The sequence below is a fragment of the Colobus angolensis genome, unplaced genomic scaffold (assembly GCF_000951035.1).
Source record: "Colobus angolensis palliatus isolate OR3802 unplaced genomic scaffold, Cang.pa_1.0 Scaffold235, whole genome shotgun sequence".
Lineage (NCBI taxonomy): Eukaryota > Metazoa > Chordata > Mammalia > Primates > Cercopithecidae > Colobus > Colobus angolensis.
Window position 1 is genome coordinate 2911692 of NW_012115544.1, and position 18293 is coordinate 2929984.

General features: G+C 37.9%; 1 pseudogene; it reads left to right on the forward strand.

Moving 5' to 3' along the window:
• The first annotated feature begins 10786 nt into the window (after positions 1–10786).
• Positions 10787–18293, forward strand: part of LOC105513717 — an 18480-nt pseudogene continuing 10973 nt past the window's right edge.

The window sequence follows — 18293 nt, forward strand, 5'->3', positions numbered from 1 at the left end:
ATACATACACTATATACACATACACACAAAACACACATACATTTGTAACGTTAATCTACTGGACTCAACATTCAATCTATTGGGATCATTCTTTATCTTTGTAAAGAATTATACGATATGACATGGCTAGAGTGGAAATGAGATGAGTCATTTTCAAAAATCTCACTAATAAGATTCATGAAGAGTTGTGATCTACTACAAAGAACCCAAGTTCTCTCTGCTTCTCAATTAGTGTTTAGACAGGCTTTTCAGCTGGCTCTGTCATCCTGCCCATGGCAAAAATATTACACAGTACTATCTCAATTAAAATATAATCCCTCTGAGTGTAGGTGTTATTGAAAACATAGACAATCTCCATCCTATATGAAGGTTGTATTCTAAAATTTTCTTTTAATTCAGCCATTTGGAACTCAAATGATTTTTTCTATTTAAGTTGGATTGTGTAGTGTTCTCTATTTTTCCAGGAAGGCCACAAAAGGCAATTCTGTCCATAAGATATCTAAATATGATGGCTAATTCTATTTTAGTTGCACTTAATTATTGTTCTGTAACAGGTGTATTCAAAATAACATGTCTTCCCCTTCTGAAGAACTGGGGCTTTCTATTTCCTATCAAAGTGTTGTTTAATCAGAAGGCTGACTCTCTGGCAAAGAGTGTGAATTGGCTTAGAGGTTTTCTATATTACAATAGATTGCCTATACTTTTGTAGAAATGATCATTGTTTTTTGTAGTTGAAAAGATAAATCTCTAGTTTGAACACCGACATTTATGCTCCCCTTATGTCCTACATACTGTGGTAGGTACTGAAGAAGAAACATAGAGGTAAAAGACACTGGCTGGGCTTTGGGGGCATTGGAAAAGCAGGGAACTCAGTACTCACATTTATCTGTTGCACAAAATACTCAGCACATAATAATAAATGAGGCTGAAGAAAATGTGAGCTGAGGATATTTCGTATGGGTTCTTGCAATATTTTTCAGACTAAACATTTTACCCATTCTTAGGTTTTATTAAGATGTCACCCTACGCATGTACTTTGAAAAGTTTAAGAAGTTGTAGGTTTAAAAGTTTGGAAGGGAGAATAACTATTAGAGAACCAGTTAGTTTATTGCAATGGTTCAGTCTCTCTCTTTAAAGTTGGAGAACAAGATCAAGTATCTCCAGTATAAAAATAAAATCCTATATAGACACAAAACTACTTTATGAAATTTCATATATAATAGTTTCATTAGACAAAGGGCATTACTAATAAGACATCAATACTTACAGGAATTTCTGCATCTAAGGTATACAAGAAAGCTCAAATATTTCACTTTGAATGACTTTTTTTTGAGGCAGAGTCTCGCTCTGTCGCCCAGGCTGGAATACAGTGGCACGATCTCAGCTCACTGCAACCTCTGCCTCCCGGGTTCACACCATTCTCCTGCCTCAGCCTCTGGAGTACCTGAGACTACAGGCACCTGCCACCATGCCCAGCTAATTTTTTTCTTTTTTTGTATTTTTAGTACAGATGGGGTTTCAGCGTGTTAGCCAGGATGGTCTCGATTTCCTGACCTTGTGATCCGCCTGCCTCGGCTTCCCAAAGTGCTGGGATTACAGGCATGAGCCACCGTGCCCGACCCACTTTAGATAACTTTATATCCTTTATACTAGGCATCTAATAGCAAATAACTATCATTTGAGAAAATATCTCCTTTTCTTAGTCTGTCACAATGAAGTATAATCAGTCTGTAGGGAAATATGCACCATACAGGTAAAAATGCTTTGAAAAATATGTGATTTCCTCTTTTTGTTATACAGAAAACATAATAATTGCATAAAATATTACAGATATGTCAGCTTTGGAAGTCTGATAATAATGTTCGTGACTAATAAAAAATCAAGTTACTAAGAAAATTAAAATAAGGCAGTGAAACCAATAGATGCTTAAAGAAATCATGATATTAAGCATATTGAGGCACGCCTAATCTTTTAGATCACTGAGATGTCACTCTGTGGTGGATGCTTATAAGAAGATATTCAGCTCCATAAAGAAATGTGATAATTAAATAATTTAGTGGCAACTTTTATGGTATCACACTGGCATTTTTCTTTTCCACACTTATTCAAGCGTGGTGGTTTCTGACTATTTTCTTTTTCTAACACAAGAAGAAAAAATAAATTGTTTTTTTATTTTTTATTCCTCCTACACATATATCACACACATGCACAAAGTTACAAAATGTAACTTAAAAAATCAAATATAGTTAAAGATTGAAGTTAAATTGAAAACTTTTAAATTGTTCAAAGGAATTTTTTTTTTTTTTTTTTTTTTTGAGATGGAGTCTTGCTCTGTCACCCAGACTGGAGTGCAGTGGCACGATCTCCGCTCACTGCAGCCTCTGCCTCCCAGGTTCAAGTAATTCCTTGCTTCAGCCTCCTGAGTAGCTGGGATTACAGGCGTCAGCCACCACGCCCACCAAATTTTTGTATTTTTAGTAGCGACAGTGTTTTACCATCTTTGCTAGGCTGGCCTTGAACTCCTGACCTCCTGATCCGACTATCTCAGCCTCCCAAAGTACTGGGATTACAAGCATGAGCCACAGTGCCTGGATGGAAATGTTTTTGACATAGAAAAAATACAAAATGTGATCAGCTTACTAGGTGTCACTTTCTTTGCAAGTTGAAAACTATGTAATTTTGCATACTGAATCTTTATAAAATATAATATTGAGATATCTGATCTCTGATAATTTTCTTTCCAGGCCCATGACCATCTAGATAGTGAAGCCATTAGTCACTGTCAGAAGTCTGTACATATTCCCACATTGACCACTTAAACAAAATGAATGGTTAGTGATATAATTTGACTGTGTCCCCACCCAAATCTCATCTTGAGTGATAATTCCCTGTAATTCCCATAATTCCCACATGTTGTGGGAGGGACCCAGTGGTAGATAATTGATTCATGAAGGCAGGTCTTTCTCATGATAGTGAATAAATATCTGATAAATAATAGTGAATAGTATATGATGGTTTTATAAAGGGGAGCTCCCCTGTGCACGCTCTCTTGCCTGCCGCCCTGCCACATAAGACACAAGACATGACTTTCTCCTATTTTGTCTTCCACCATGATGGTAAGGCCTTCCCAGCCATGTGGAACTATGAGTCCATTAAACCTCTGTTTTTTTTCTTTGTTTTTAATTACCTAGTCTCACGTAAGTCTTTCCTAGCGACATGAGAGCTAACTAATAGTTAGGCATACTCCTCATAATTCTACTCAATAAGAAATCATTTTTCTCACTACCTTTTAAAACCACCCCTGAATGTGACTGTAATGTAGCTACAGTACATTCTTAGCTGCTTCTTTCATGTCAGTATGTCCTAATCATAAAGTAGAAGTTGGGCATTTTCCTTCTCTGCTAGCTACTAGTGTCACCCCCCATAGGTGACAACCGTGGAAGAGGTTCCGGTGCTACTGTAGTGGGTAACCTGGGAGTCTGGGCTGCCTGCCCCTCAGCTTATCCATGCTTACTGCTCTCTGCTGAATCTCAGATGTACAATTTCCATTTTTGGATGAACTGCTTTTTCATCCCATTCAACTTTGTGACATGGAACAGCTGACATAATTCAGATCATAGGGACAGTTCTGTGATGCCTACTCACTTGGTGGCCTATCATCAAATGTTTCATGTCTATGGAAGCCCTGGAACATGCCAAGAGCTACCTCTAAAATGATACACAAATCTCTTCTGAGGATGGGTTGGCTTTTTTCCAGAATTCCAGGGGACTTTGTTGTAATTTTCTCACAGAGGCGACACAAATATATCATACCATATAGTTTGCAATCGCTGACACCATAGGGCTTGATGAATCACTGTGGCAGAACAGTTTGCCCCTCAGCCTAGACCCACTTCAGAGATCTCAACAAATCTGCAGCATTCTTTGGCACTCACTATATTGGCCTGGAGCAGTATTGCTAAATCTGGGATATGTTGCCTCAAGAACTCAATGAGGTCTACCAAGAGCTGTACTTTATTTATTATGGGTGGGAACTGACAGGTCATGAACCTTAAAAAGTTGACTGAGGTGTCAGTTCACTGAATCTTCAGAGTGTTTCTTTTTCATCCTCTGGAGCATATGCGTGAGACACCAAAGCTCTAATAGTGTAGATTTAGCTACTTCTTGCTTGTACTGTCCAATTAGGGTGATGTCATTGTTTTAATGGATCAGTGTGATATCCTGTGGAATATTCAGGTAGTACAAATATCTTCATAATATATTAAGGAAGAGGGTAGGAAAATTAGTATGGTACTAATGCAGAACTGTCAATGAGTATTGTAATCCATCTGAGGTAAATGGAAACTGTTCATCGTCTTCTTGCCTAATCAAAATAGCTGCATTCCACATACCTAAGGCCTTGTTAATTACTCTAGCAACAATTTCACATCTCTTATAGCAATGTGGTTGGAGCTGCCACTGGTTGAGTTTGCAGTGGTCTTAAGCATTTTTCTACAATCCTTTCACCTTTTTTAGGGAATCAAACTAGTGAATTAAATTAATTAGAAAATAAGAAACCACATCCTTCCTTCTTTTAGGTTTTTACAGGGAGAATATCTGCCATGTCCCTGCCTCCCCAGTATGTAATACTACCTTTGCTGTTCTACTTTGAAGTCATTTTGTAAGTTTTCTACTTGGCTTTCCACAAAGGCCTCTCCCAAAGACCAAGTACTCAGTGTGAAATTTATCCCAACTGCCAATTCTGTCCATTCCAATATCACACTCAGGGACTGAGGAAATGACCACTAAGAGAGTAATGGACCAAGGAAACCAAGTGGGAGCTGAACTTCAACCAGGACTTCATTTACTACCTGGCTCCCATAGACCTCCTTTCTAAAAGTGGGACCATGGTGACACTTTGACTCTTCAGTTACAAGTACCAACTCAATCCTGGTGTTCAATAATTCCTCAAAATGCCTGCGTAAATGACCATAGGTTCCTCTGGGTAATGATTTGGATAAACCATTACCATATATATTCCTTGCAAGGTCACAGGTTTATTCATATTAGGAGCCTAGTGACCAGTTCAGTCAAATAGATTTCAAGTTTAAAACTTAACTTAGGACTGGGACTTGAGAAAAAAAATCACAGAATTTTCAGAGGACACTTTTAGTATCTAATTCCTCCCATGGTTGTCTTTTACTGACTGTACATGTTAAATAACACACTCTTTGGCTGCCATTCTATTTTGTTCTTCAGAGCACCATATTCTGTGATTCATTTCCGCAGTTCCTTGTGAGGCAGTGCTTTTGTTCACCCCTTAAGCATTGCTTTAGGTAAATGTAGTTTCATGCCCTATTTTCTGGTTAAGTGATGCCATCTGGCTTCTATTATTTCAGAGCCCAATCATCTCAATGGACACTAAGGAACTCGGTTCTATTAGCAGTTACCCCTCCAAGTCTTAGTCTCTGTCTGGAGAAGAAATAAAATTCACAGTGGCGTCAGTGCTCCTTTTAACAGCTCATTTCTCATATATCCTCTGGGCCCTAATGCCCAGCTGATCTTCATATAATCTATCCATTACAAAATGTCCACCTTGCACAGCCACTTTATTCGTGGTTCCACTAAGCCAGGGAAACTCAATCATTTTCATATCACTCAGCGCTGGCTGTTGCTTTTTTAAGGCTTCTGACAGCCTTAATAGTGAGTATATTCCACCTCCCAGTGTCTTGCCAGAGTTTATATTCTGTGTTCCAAGAAAGTGCCCCAAAGTGAATGAATTATTTCTTATCCTACTTATATTGGATTCTATCGATAAAATTTCAATCTTGGGGGTAGTTTGCTGACTCGAGTACATGGGAGCTCTTTGGGTATAAAATCTTCTCCCATCTCTGTCACTTAGTTACTGGCCAATTATCAGAAGAGGTGCTCCTCTATCTGCCTTTCTGAGAGGAAAAATCTTTTTCAACATCTTTAGCACACATGTAAGCTATGAGGGCTCAGGAGAGTCATGCAGGGACGGCATCCTTGAGAGAAAATAGTGATATTTTCATCTCATATTTCAGGATCCCAAATTCCTTCTAATACCCTCATCTCACATAGCAGATCTTCTTTAAGGGCTGAGCATTTAAAGGTCTGCAAGGCTCTGTAGACTTCAGTTAGCTGCTCTGTTTTGTTTGTTCTTCCATTGCAAGAAATGAAATTTTCTTTTTAGAATTAATAAGTGAGGATTCCCTTTTCCTTGGTTTTTTTTTGTTTGTTTGTTTGTCTGTTTTTGAACAGCTTCAGTATTACTGGTACTAGTTCTTCCAGGATACAAAATCAATGAACAAAAATCAGTTGCATTTCTATACACTACTAATGACCAAGCTGAAAACCAAATCAAGAACTAAATACCACTTCCAACACCTTCCCAAAAAAGTGCCTAGGAGACCGGGTGCAGTGGCTCATGTCTGTAATCCCAGCCCTTTGGGAGGCCAAGGCGGGTGGATCATCTGAGTTCAGGAGTTCGAGACCAGCTTGGACAACATAGTGAAACCTTGTCTCTACTGAACATTCAAAAATTAGCCGGTCGTGGTCATGCACACCTGTAGTCCCAGCTATTCAGGAGGCTGAGGCAGAAGAATCGCTTGAACTTGGGAGGCGGAGGTTGCAGTGAGCCAAGATTGTGCCACTGCACTCCAGCCTGTGCGACACAGTGAGATGCCCTCTCAAAAAAAAAAAAAAAAAAAAAAAAAAAAAAAAAAAAAAAAAAAAAAAGCAGCTGGCAGAAAACTTCCTGCGAAGTTCAACTATTCTTTAAAAAATCAGAATGTTTCTGTAAGGGCAACACCTTATCGATAACATAATGTTGTTTAGCGATACCAATATTGAAGCATTGAAGCATAGCCATTCATTTTCTTTAATTTTACTTTCACACAGTTTCAACAATCAAAAGGATGTATAAAGCCTAGTAAGAGAAATAGCAGTCACATGCCCTTGTCCCATTCTCTTAGCTCTTTTGTTAGGCATTTTTCTTCACATCTGTAAAATATATGCTTACGTTGCTCCTTCTTGATTTTTTAAAGACAGTATCTATTGGCTTCCTACCATGAAAATTGAAGACTAAGTTCTCTTTTGTTTCCCATGTTTTAAACCATATTTTCCCATATTTCACACTTGTCACCTCATTCTAGTATTCAGGTTTTCATTATGACTATGTACAAGGGTGAAGGCTAGTCACAGTTTAGTTTTGGTTTGAGTCTACATAGAATTTAACTTCTGGCAGAAGTTTAGTTTTCTTTCCTTTTTTTTTTCTTTTTTTTTCTTTTTTTTTCTTTTTTTTTCTTTTTTTCTTTTCACTCGTGTTGCCCAGGTGCAATGGCACGATCCTGGCTTACTGCAACCTCTGCTTCCTGGGTTCAAGCGATTCTCCTGCCTCAGCCTCCCAAGTAGTTGGGATTACAAGTGTGCATCACCACATCCAGCTAATTCTGTATTTTTAGTAGAGGCAGGATTTAATCGTGTTGGTCAGGCTAGTCTCAAACTCCTGACCTCAGCCTTGGCCTCCCAAAGTGCTTGGATTACAGGCCTGAGCCACCACACCTGGCCAGAACTTTTGTTTTCAAACCAATTTTCTTCTCTTATTTACTTAACTATTTGGGAACATACCATTAATTTAATCCAAAATTCCTCCTGTTAGTATCAATCTCCTCAGCACATTCAAGCACATCAAATGCTTTACTGACTTAATATCTCAGAGACATATTTCCTCTTGAGCACGAAAAGTCACCAGCCTGGGCTCAGTGCTCTTGAGGCTTGTGATTCAGCTGTCCTACTGGGAGGACCTTTTCCCCTCTAATTCTGGAGATTCGCTTCTGTTTGCACATTGAATCTTCCTTCTAGGTAACATAGGTTTCTTTTCCTTTTTCTTGGTTTACTTCATTTTACTGGTATATTACTCAGGATTCTGCAGAGAAACAATCTGTAGGATATAGATAAAGAGAATTATTTCTTTTTTTTTTTTTTTTTTGTGAGACGGAATCTCGCTCTGTCACCCAGGCTGGAGTGCAGTGACGCAATCTGGGCTCACTGCAAGCTCCGCCTCCCAGGTTCCCGGCATTCTCCTGCCTCAACCTCCCTAGTAGCTGGGACTACAGGTGCCCGCCACCACACCCAGCTAAATTTTTGTATGATAAAGAGATTTATTCTAAAGAAATGATCCATATGGTTATGGAAGCTGAGAAGTCCCATGATCCACCACATAGACACTGATGACCCAGAAAGGCCAGTCGTGTAAGTCAGTCTGGGTCTAAAGGCTTGAGAATCAAGGAAACAAAATGATGTATATCCTGGTCCCAGGGCAAGAGAATAATTACATGCCAGCTAAAGGAGTGGTACAGACAAAGGGGTAAATCCTCCTTTCTTCCATGTTTTATTCTATTCATGCCTCAATGGATTGAATGATGCCTACTCACTTTGAAAAAGGCTATCTGCGTTACTGAGTCTAATGATCCAAATGTTAATTTTATCTGAAAACATCCTCACGGACTTCCTCAGAAATAATGTTCAACCATATATCTGGGCATCCCTGATCCAGTTCGCTTGATGCAAAACTTATACATCACTGGTGGAGTACATCAGCTAGCAACTTACTGAAAAAAGAGGAGTGGAGATAATTTTTGAGATTATGCATGTGTGAAGAAAATGTTTTTCTACCTTCGTATTTAACTGATGGGTGATAAAATATACAGTTTTATTTTGGGAACAAGTCCCACCCAGGACTTTGAAAGTGCTTTTGTTTTGTTTTTGTTTTTGTTTTTTCAACTGGTTGCCTGTACCACTACTGAAATCTCTGATGCAATGATGAGTCCTGATCCTTTTCATGTAACCTATATCTATATCTTCTCCCTCTCTCAAAACTTTTAGGATCCTCTCTTTGCCAAACTTCAGTTTTCTAGAATTTCAATGTGATGTGCTTTAGTACAAGGGTTCCAGAAACCAATTAGTTTCTTTTCACCTAGGAAATGTGCTCTACTGTGCTGGGAAAATCCCTTGAATGATTTCTTTGATATTTTATACCTCTCCTTTTCTCTATTTTTTTATTTTTGGAAATATTTTTAGGTGATGTCATATTGATCCTCTAATTTTCTTTACCCGTCTCACTATTTCTCATCAATTCTGTTTTCTAACATTTCAAGACAGTTTCTAGATTTTACCTTCTAATATTTCAAATGCATATTTTCTAAAAATTTCTGAACACATACATACAATTATTAGTACATTAATAATAAATTACTTGAATTTTTAATTACTAAGGTGTCTCTTTTCTCCAATTTCCTTTTTACATTTTTCTGTTGTGTATTTTGGTCTCCATCTCTCTTATTAGGGCTTCTCTCAAACTAACAATCCCTACTTTTTCATTAATTTATATATTTAGGGTGCTTAAAAGAAGATAGGAAATTCTCTGGGCATGGGTTCAACTTATGGATCTATAGGCTGGTCAAAGCCTCAAGGAAGATTCTTCTGTCATCTATTATGAGGATTACATTTGTCTGTAAAATTCAGAGGACCAAGAGAATCACAAGTCTAGTTTAAAAACATTCATGTAATGCTTCTTTTTTTTTTATTTTTTATTTTATTTTATTTTATTTTTTGAGATGAAATATTGCTGTATCACCTAGGCTGGAGTACAGTGGTATGATCTTGTTTCATTGTAACCTCCATCTCTAAGGTTCAAGCAATTTTCCTGCCTTAGCCTACTGAGTAGCTGGGACTACAGGCATCTGCCAGGATACCCAGCTAATGTTTGTGTTTTTAGAAGGGACAGGATTTCATCATGTTGTCTAGGCTGGTCTCGAACTTGACCTCAAGTGATCCTCCCACCTCAGCTTTCCAAAGTCCTGGGATTACAGGTGTGAGCCACCATACCAGGCCTCTCTCTTTATTTTTTTGAAGTCACTGCCACCAATAGTACTGTGCAGTTTTATTAACCATTTAAATATCTTGTAAGGTACTTAACTATTTAAGCATCTGGTAAGATTGGGACACAATTGGGATTGAAAAGTGAACATATATTCAACATTTAAAAGTTTGAAAGAAACCACTACATACTCTTCACAATGTTTTCACAGAGCAAATACAGTACTTGCCATTAGCCCAGTGCACCAAGTGTACTGAAATAAAAAAGATGCAATGAGAAAAATATCTACATTAGAAAGAACCACACTTTCACTTTCACCTCTTTATCCCCTAAAACAACATCTTACAGTATGGGTTTATGTATCCAGAGGATTGTCAGAAAGGACAGAATAAATGACACTGGCCAGTAGTTTTTGGATATTTAGGAAATAGAGGATGAAAGTCAGTTCTCAGAACAAATTAGTCAGCTTCAGTCTCATCAGCAGGACCTCTGGATTCTTTGTTCTTCTACACTTGTTCAATGTGCTTATCCTTCTCCAAAAAACACTCCAATTTGACAGCTATTTGTGCCTCTCTGTTCTCTTCATTAGCTTCCATTTTGTGGGTCAGGTTCTTTTTGCGATTTTACTGAAGTTATTATTCTCTTCTATTGCTTTCTAAACCACTTATTTCTCCATCCTTTGCAAGCTGCTTCAAGACCTCAGCTTCGTAGCACTTGTGTCTTTCTTCTGCAGCTTCTCGTATCTTCTGAGTTTCCTCTAGGGAAATGGTCCTTCGTCTGTGGAGAGGAGGAAGGGAATTATAGAATTGATTCTTTTGACTGAGGGCTGAGAATCAGCTCAAAAGCCTGGCCTCAAAAGCACTCTTCTCTAGTTCTTTCAAATGGATATCAAAAGAAGCCGGGTAAATGGACGACGAGAGACTGGCAGTGTGTTCTATAGAATCCACTGGGGTAAAGAAAGGCCATGAGCCCACCATGCATATTGTACCTCTACTGGTGCAACAGGTCCTGGGAACAGGCTGAGTGGCCAAGAACCACTTCCTCCTGTCATCCCCGACCCCAGCCTGTGCAACCCAAGCTATCCGCACCCCACCCCCGACAGGGAGCCTGGCCCGTCATCTGTCACCCACAAGGGTGATCACGGGGATCTAATTTGCTCTTTTAAATGGTAAATGTCCTTTTAAATGAAGGACGGAAAGAAAGGGAATTTTTCTTGTTTTCTTTTTTCAGAATTTAAATGATGTTCAAATCCTGAGGTGTTTCAGAAGTCAAATAGTAGTATCTCTTAGATAAGTGTACTCAACATACAAATGAAAACGTAAGAAAATACCCTATAATGGCCGGGCACGGTGACTCACGCCTGTAATCCCAGCACTTTGGGAGGCCAAGGTGAGTGGATCACAAGGTCAGGAGATTGAGACCACAGTGAGACCACGGTGAAACGCTGTCTCTACTAAAAATACAAAAAATTAGCTTGGTACGGTGGCAGGCGCCTGTAGTTCCAGCTACTCGGGAGGCTGAGGCAGGAGAATGACGTGAACCCGGGAGCCGGAGCTTGCAGTGAGCCAAGATCGCGCCACTGCACTCCAGCCTGGGTGACAGAGCGAGACTCTGTCTCAAAAAAAAAAAAAAAAAAAAAAAAAAACAAAAATCCCTAGAATTTGTAGATAAAGATATAAAGGCATATGATGCAGGGTATACAATCATGTAGTTCATATTATACGTTCATATGGAACATACCAAGTCATATTTGACAGTGTTCAGTAGGTGTCAGGTTGAGCTCAAGACAATCATGGTTCTTTCAGAAATATTCTATCCATCATTCTGATCTGTAGAAAAAAAGGCCGTTCTATGTCTTTAGTCTGATTCTGTGGAAGAATTATATCGTTCTTTTACAATATATTAACGTATCTATAAACCCTATTCTATATGGGAGACCATCGTTAATAATAACATAGAAAGACTTCACTAAAAATTGGACAACCAATTTATTTGCTTCTTTATTTTATAGTAAAGATATAATATGGAGACCTCTCTCTATACGCTTTTCTCTTTATTCTGCAGAATTAAGACCAAAGATGAATCATTACATGAATAGATTCCCATCAATATGATCATTTAAAAATTGTCAAGGAATATTGCATTTTTAGATTTGATTCTCTAATCTCCTTATAGAAAATCCACAGGTGCTATCATAGGGTACATGGTGGGTTATAGAAAGAAGATTATTTTTTAAAGATTTTTCAGTATGAGGGTGGGTGGTTTATAATATACGTAAATCTTTATAAAGAGTTCTCCTTTGAGTCAGTTGTGGAATATGGCAGTGACCACTTCTATGTAGGTATCAAATATCATAAAATCAAATCTCATAAAAACAGCAAGCCAAAAGTAGAATGATCTCTAAATCACACAGAAATTGTATACAATGGAGTGGTTGGAGCAATCTGTGTACTAAGGAACATTTGCTTCGTCAATCAGATGTGAATGTGCTATTCTAATACATGTTTTCTGATTCTGATAGCGTTAATGGTATACACCTGAGGCATAAAAGTTTATACTTTTACCATAATACAGACAGTGGGGTTTCAGAAAGCTTTAGTATGTATAACAGCCTGTCATGACTACTACATTTGGCAAAGAAAGTCTCTTTCTCTATTTTTTTCCTACTGAGGAAACAAGAGTTTGGCTTTCATTATGTTCAGGTATTCAGAGAACTTATTATTCATCAAAAAGCATACTCTTTAGTCTTTCTTTAAACTGGGCAGACAGACTTTACTACATATACAAAATAACCCATCTTGGGCTGAGTGAAGTGGCTCATGCCTATAATCCCAGCCCTTTGGGAGGCCAAAGCAGGAGGATCACTTGAAGTCAGGAGTTTGAGACCAGCCTGGCCAACATGGTAAAACCCCATCTCACTAAAAATACAAAAATTAGCCAGTAGTGGTAGTATGTGACTGTATTCCTAGCTACTCTAGAGGCTGGGGTGGGAGAATCCCTTGAGTCTGGGAGGCAGAGGTTGTAGTGAGCTGAGATAGTGCCACTGCACTCCAGCCTGGGTGATAGGAGTGAAATCCTATCTGAAAAAAAAAAAAAAAAAAGAAGAAGAAGAAGACCCAGCTTATTTTTCTGATCAGCTGATGTTTCTCAGCAAGGGAAATATCCAAGTAGCAGATAGAAAATGGGAACACTCTAAATTCAATCCCCAGGTATCCCTGGTTAAACTGATACTCTCCATTTGAAAACTTTGGACTGATTTCTGTGACTGCATTTTTGGCTAGCCATCCTTGATACATTTTACCTCTTAATATGAGAAATTAAACTGTTTATACTATGCATGTCTCATGTTAATGTACATACCATTTTAAAATTCACCTTTGTGGTTCAGGGAGAAGTTTATTGAAACCCATAACCACATGTAAAACATCAACAACCTTAGCAACAACAAAACATGAGAGGAAAATAACATTTTCTTTTCAGTCATTACCCACAAATCTTGTCAGCAGCGTACCTGAAAAAAATAAGTGAAAATGCACCTTGTTTTGATTCATATTGCAGTGGTTCAGGCAATACTACTTAACTAAACTGAAAAATTGTATACTGGGTTTATTAGTGCTGATTTTGATACTTTCAGACAGGCTATAAAAATATTGTACACATTGGCAACAACTTTTCCTGATAGAGGAGTAGAGTGACAAGGTATATATAAACAAATAAATAAAAGACTGCATAGATAAGCCAATGCAGTCTACTGTCATATAAATTGTCTGCAAGAGTTAAGCTTAGAGGAAAAAAAAGTTTTGTCCAATTTCTATGATCATTTGCATCGTATTTTTGCTACTAATATTTTTTCTTAAATTTATAAAGGACTATTTTAGCAATGGGAACAGTAGTTGGAATAGGTTATTTTCTGTTTACTTTGATACTTAAAGGCCATCAGCAGAATGGACATTTTCCTTTAATTCCCTTCCTCCCTTCTGTTTTACATACAGTAAATTTCCAGAAGAAAATAAAAGGATTCAATGTATTTATCCTACGTGAAAATATATTTTCAAATCTAAAAGACTTTATTGAGAAATACTGTAATTATGCTCATCGATTTTACCTAGACAAAGCTGTATTTGTTAAAATATAAATAAATTTAATTCAGTTACTTTTTCACCACTTAACCATTATCATCAAAAAGCATGTATTAAAAATATATTTCCACTTAACCTAGTTGTGGTTGCTATACATAAAATTTGATTAGATACAATTACTGGCTATGATTAGATTATACAGAAAATCAGAAGTTTTGTACTGCAGTTTTCCAATGACTTAGCAATATAGGCAGATAATTTAGGCCAAATTACTCATCCTCACATATTTCAGCCAAATTTAAATCATAACAATTATTGTTATTATGATTTTCAGAGACAGGGTCCCACTCTGTCACCCAGACTGGAATGCAATGGGATGATCACAGGTCATAGAAACCTTGAACTCCTGGGCCAAAGCAATCCTTCCACCTTAGCCTTCCATGTAGACAGGAGCACATACACTCACCACCAGGCTAAAGCAGTGTTTTCGTTTTTGGCAGAGACAAGATCTCGCTATGTTGCCCAGACTGGTCTCAAACTCCTGGGCTCAAGTGATCCTCCTGCCTCAGCCCCCTGAAACACTGGGATTACAGGTGTGAGCCATTGCACATGGCCATTCTTTTTAAATCTTAAAATCTGATATAGTTGGGATGTTTGTCTCCATCCATATCTCATGTTGAAATGTAATCCCCAATGTTGGAGGTGAGGCCTGGTGGGAGGTATATGGATCATGCGGGCAGATCCTTCATGAATGGCTTGAGCCATGCCTCTGGTGATACCCAACTTGAGCCAAACAGACCCAACTCTCGCTTGCTCCTGTTTTTGTCATGTGAAGTGTCTGCCCCTGCTTTGCCTTCTGTTGTGAGTAAAATCTTCCTGAGGCTTCCCCAGAAGCAGATGCCAGCACTATGCTTCCTATACAGCCTATAGAACCATGAACCACTTAAATGTCTAAGGGAATCAAGTGCTAACATCCAAGACACTGGGAAAAAAAACCTCAGAGGCATTTTAGAGACCTAAGAGGCAATCCTTCCTATCACAGGCTCTGAGGCCTAGGAGGACAGAATGGTTTTATAAGCCAGGCCCACGGCTTCACTGCTCTGTGCTGTCTTGAGGCACTGCTCCCTGCAACCCCACCATTCCAGCTCCAGCCATGGCTCAAAGGGCCCCCACGTGCAACACAGGCTGCCACTCCAAAGAGCACAAGCCATAAGCTTTGGCAGCTTCCAAATTGTGTTAAGCCTACAGGCAAATAGAATGCAAGAATGAAGACTTGGCAACCTCCATCTAGATTTCAGAGAATCTATGAGAAAGTCTGGGTACGCAGGCAGAAGCCTGTCCCAGGGGTGGCCCTCATAGAGAACCTCTTCTAGGTTTGGAGGGAAAGTATGGGGTTGGCGGCCCCGCACAGAATTCCCAGTGAGGAACTGCCTAGTGGATCTGTGGGAAGCAGGCCACCATCCCTACAGACCCAAGAATGGTAGATCCATTAGCAGCTTGCACCCTGTGCCTGGAAAAGCTGCAGGCATTCAACAATCTCAGAGCAGACATGGGAGCTTTACCTTGCAAAGACACAGGGGCAGAGCTGCCCAAGGCACTAGGACTCTACCCCTCATACCAGTGTGTCCTGGATGTGGAACATGTAGTTAAAAGAGATTGCTTTGGAACTTTAAGATTTAATGATTTCCCTACTGGGTTTCAAACTTGTATGGGGTCTGTAGTTCCTTTCTTTTGGATGATATCTCCCTTTTGGAATGGGAATGTTTACCCAATGCATATATCCCCATTGTATATTAGAAGTAACTAACTTGTTTTTTTGTTTATTTTATGCTATTTTATTTTACATGTTCATAGATGTGAGGGACTTGCCTTGTCTCTGATGAGACTTTGAACTTTAGACTTTTGAATTTATGTTGGAATAAGTAAAGATTTTGGAGGATTATTGGGAAGGCATGATTGTATTTTTCAGTGTGGCAAGAACATGAGATCTGGTGGGACCAGGAGTGGAATTGCATAGTTTGGATTTTTGTCCCCATCCCAATCTCATGTTAAAATGAAATCCCCATTGTTAGAGGTAGGACCTGGTGAGAAGTATTTAGATTATGGGATGAATCCCTCATAAATGGCTTGAGCCATCCCCTTTGTGATAAGCGAGCCCCCACTCTGAATTTACATGAGATCTGGTCATTTAAAAGTGTGTGACATCTCCTCCCCACACTCTCTCTCTCGCTCATGTTTTTGCTGTGTGAGGTGTCTGCTCCTGCTTTGCCTTCTGCCATGAGTAAAATCTCCCTGACGCCTCCCCAAAAGCAGATGTTGGCACTGTGCTTCCTGTACAGCCTGCAGAACTGTGAACCAATTAAACCACTTTTCTTATAAATTACCTGGTCTCAGATATTTCTTTATAGCAACAGAAGAACAGCCTAATGCAATATACATATAAGAAAAATAATTCAGTGTTTAATCTATAAATAATTTGAGTGTCAGAATTCTTTTCCTCTCATTTATGTATTTTCATACATAGAAATATTCTTATAAAAACAAGACTAATATTAGATTATGATGTTGTGGGATGGAGAGTTTCTCAACTAAGATCGAATGTTCTACATTAGTTCCTTCATTTTGAGAGTCTTTGTAATCCTCAGCCACCAACTTCACCTGCAGAATTTCATATCATTGATTGTTAAAATTAAGTACTAGTATAAGAAATTATTTTCCCTGAAAACTACTGAACTCATGAAAAATAATATGGAATGAGAAATACAAACAAAGCCCAAGGTGGGGAAAGATTTTTAAATGAACATGAGCTTCTAGAGAGGTTGCAATCTGATACAAATGCTGTGAACCCCCAGAGGGAAACAGCAATGTGGAATTACCATTAGGTTTCTGAGAATGTGGAAACTATTTTACGTGCCAGGGTATGTGAAGCAAAGCCGAGTTTCCAAATGTGAAACTGTCTGGCAGGCAGAGTTTTATTTTTAAAAATTTTACAGCCCTTGGTTAAAATTTCAGCCATTACATGACATTAGATGGATTATTTTTTTTAATTCTATAGTATAAGCATAGATTTGTATGCATTCAAAGTTTGATAGTATCAAGAAATTTAAAGAAAAACAATTGAATTGCTAGATAACTTAGGAAAACATTTTTGCTTTTGACACACAAACAAACAATAAAAACCATTTGGGTTTAAATTTAAGTATATTGCAGGGCTCTTGCTGACTGAGGAATGGAATGGCATTCTGAGAATGGGAATGGGGTAGAAGAGGGGACAAATGTCTCAACAAAATAGTAAAGTATCAGTGAACAACTGTGGCTGGAAATGTATCATCTCTTTGAATGAGTGTGCTAGTCTTCTTTCTTCTTTCATAACAATCTGGTTTCTCCATTAAAAAAAAATGGAAGTACTTTCAAATGAACTGAAACATTATTCTCACGAAAACATAATCTTCAGATTTTTCCATCATCTACCAAAACTGAAAGTGGAACAGTGTTTTAAGATAATATCCTGCTCATATGATCAGTTCATTTTTATGTTTAAAAAAAAATACGTTAATTGCAATGATACTTTTGGTAATTTTTAAGTCATTCTTATTTTCCCACAGTTGTATTCAATTTCTACTCATCATTTCTATTTTTTCTACATTAATATTTTAAATTTTAAATATACTAGTTACTAGAAATATAATTAATAGTTCTCAAAATAATTATCAGATATGGAAACTAGATCTATTCTATTAAATAATAGAAGATTGCATTGAGAAGGAAGAAAACAAGAGGCATATAATTTTAGAAATGATAGAGTTTTGATCTTGAATCTATGTTTATGATTTTATTTTAATGTCTGTGTTTGGTGTTTCGAATTCAAAGAATCACAGCTAATAAAGCTAGCATAATCAAGCATTTATGCAATCGATAGTATCATACTCTCAGAAATCACACATCACATCATCAAGAAACAGAAAGTTACATTTTCCCTAAGATATGGAAACTCTATGAAACAAACAGAAAAATCTTCCCTTAGCTGCTGTATGTGGTTTCCAAGAGACCTGAAATTCTATTTCATCTTTGGAATTTTACCTGGATCCCATTGTATTCATATATTCAATTCTCTCAAATGTTGATAATACTTTTAATTTTTTTTTTTTTACATGACCTTTTTTGGTATATTTTAGTGTTTTCTCTTTATGTCCTCATTTACTTCCAGCTCTGAATTTTTTTAATTTCTTTTTTTATTAAATTACCATTTAGGAAGTTGAGCTTCATTTTAGAATCAGCCCTCTGCTCTGTAGACTTTGTCCTTATAATTCACACTGTCTGGATTTTTTTTTTTT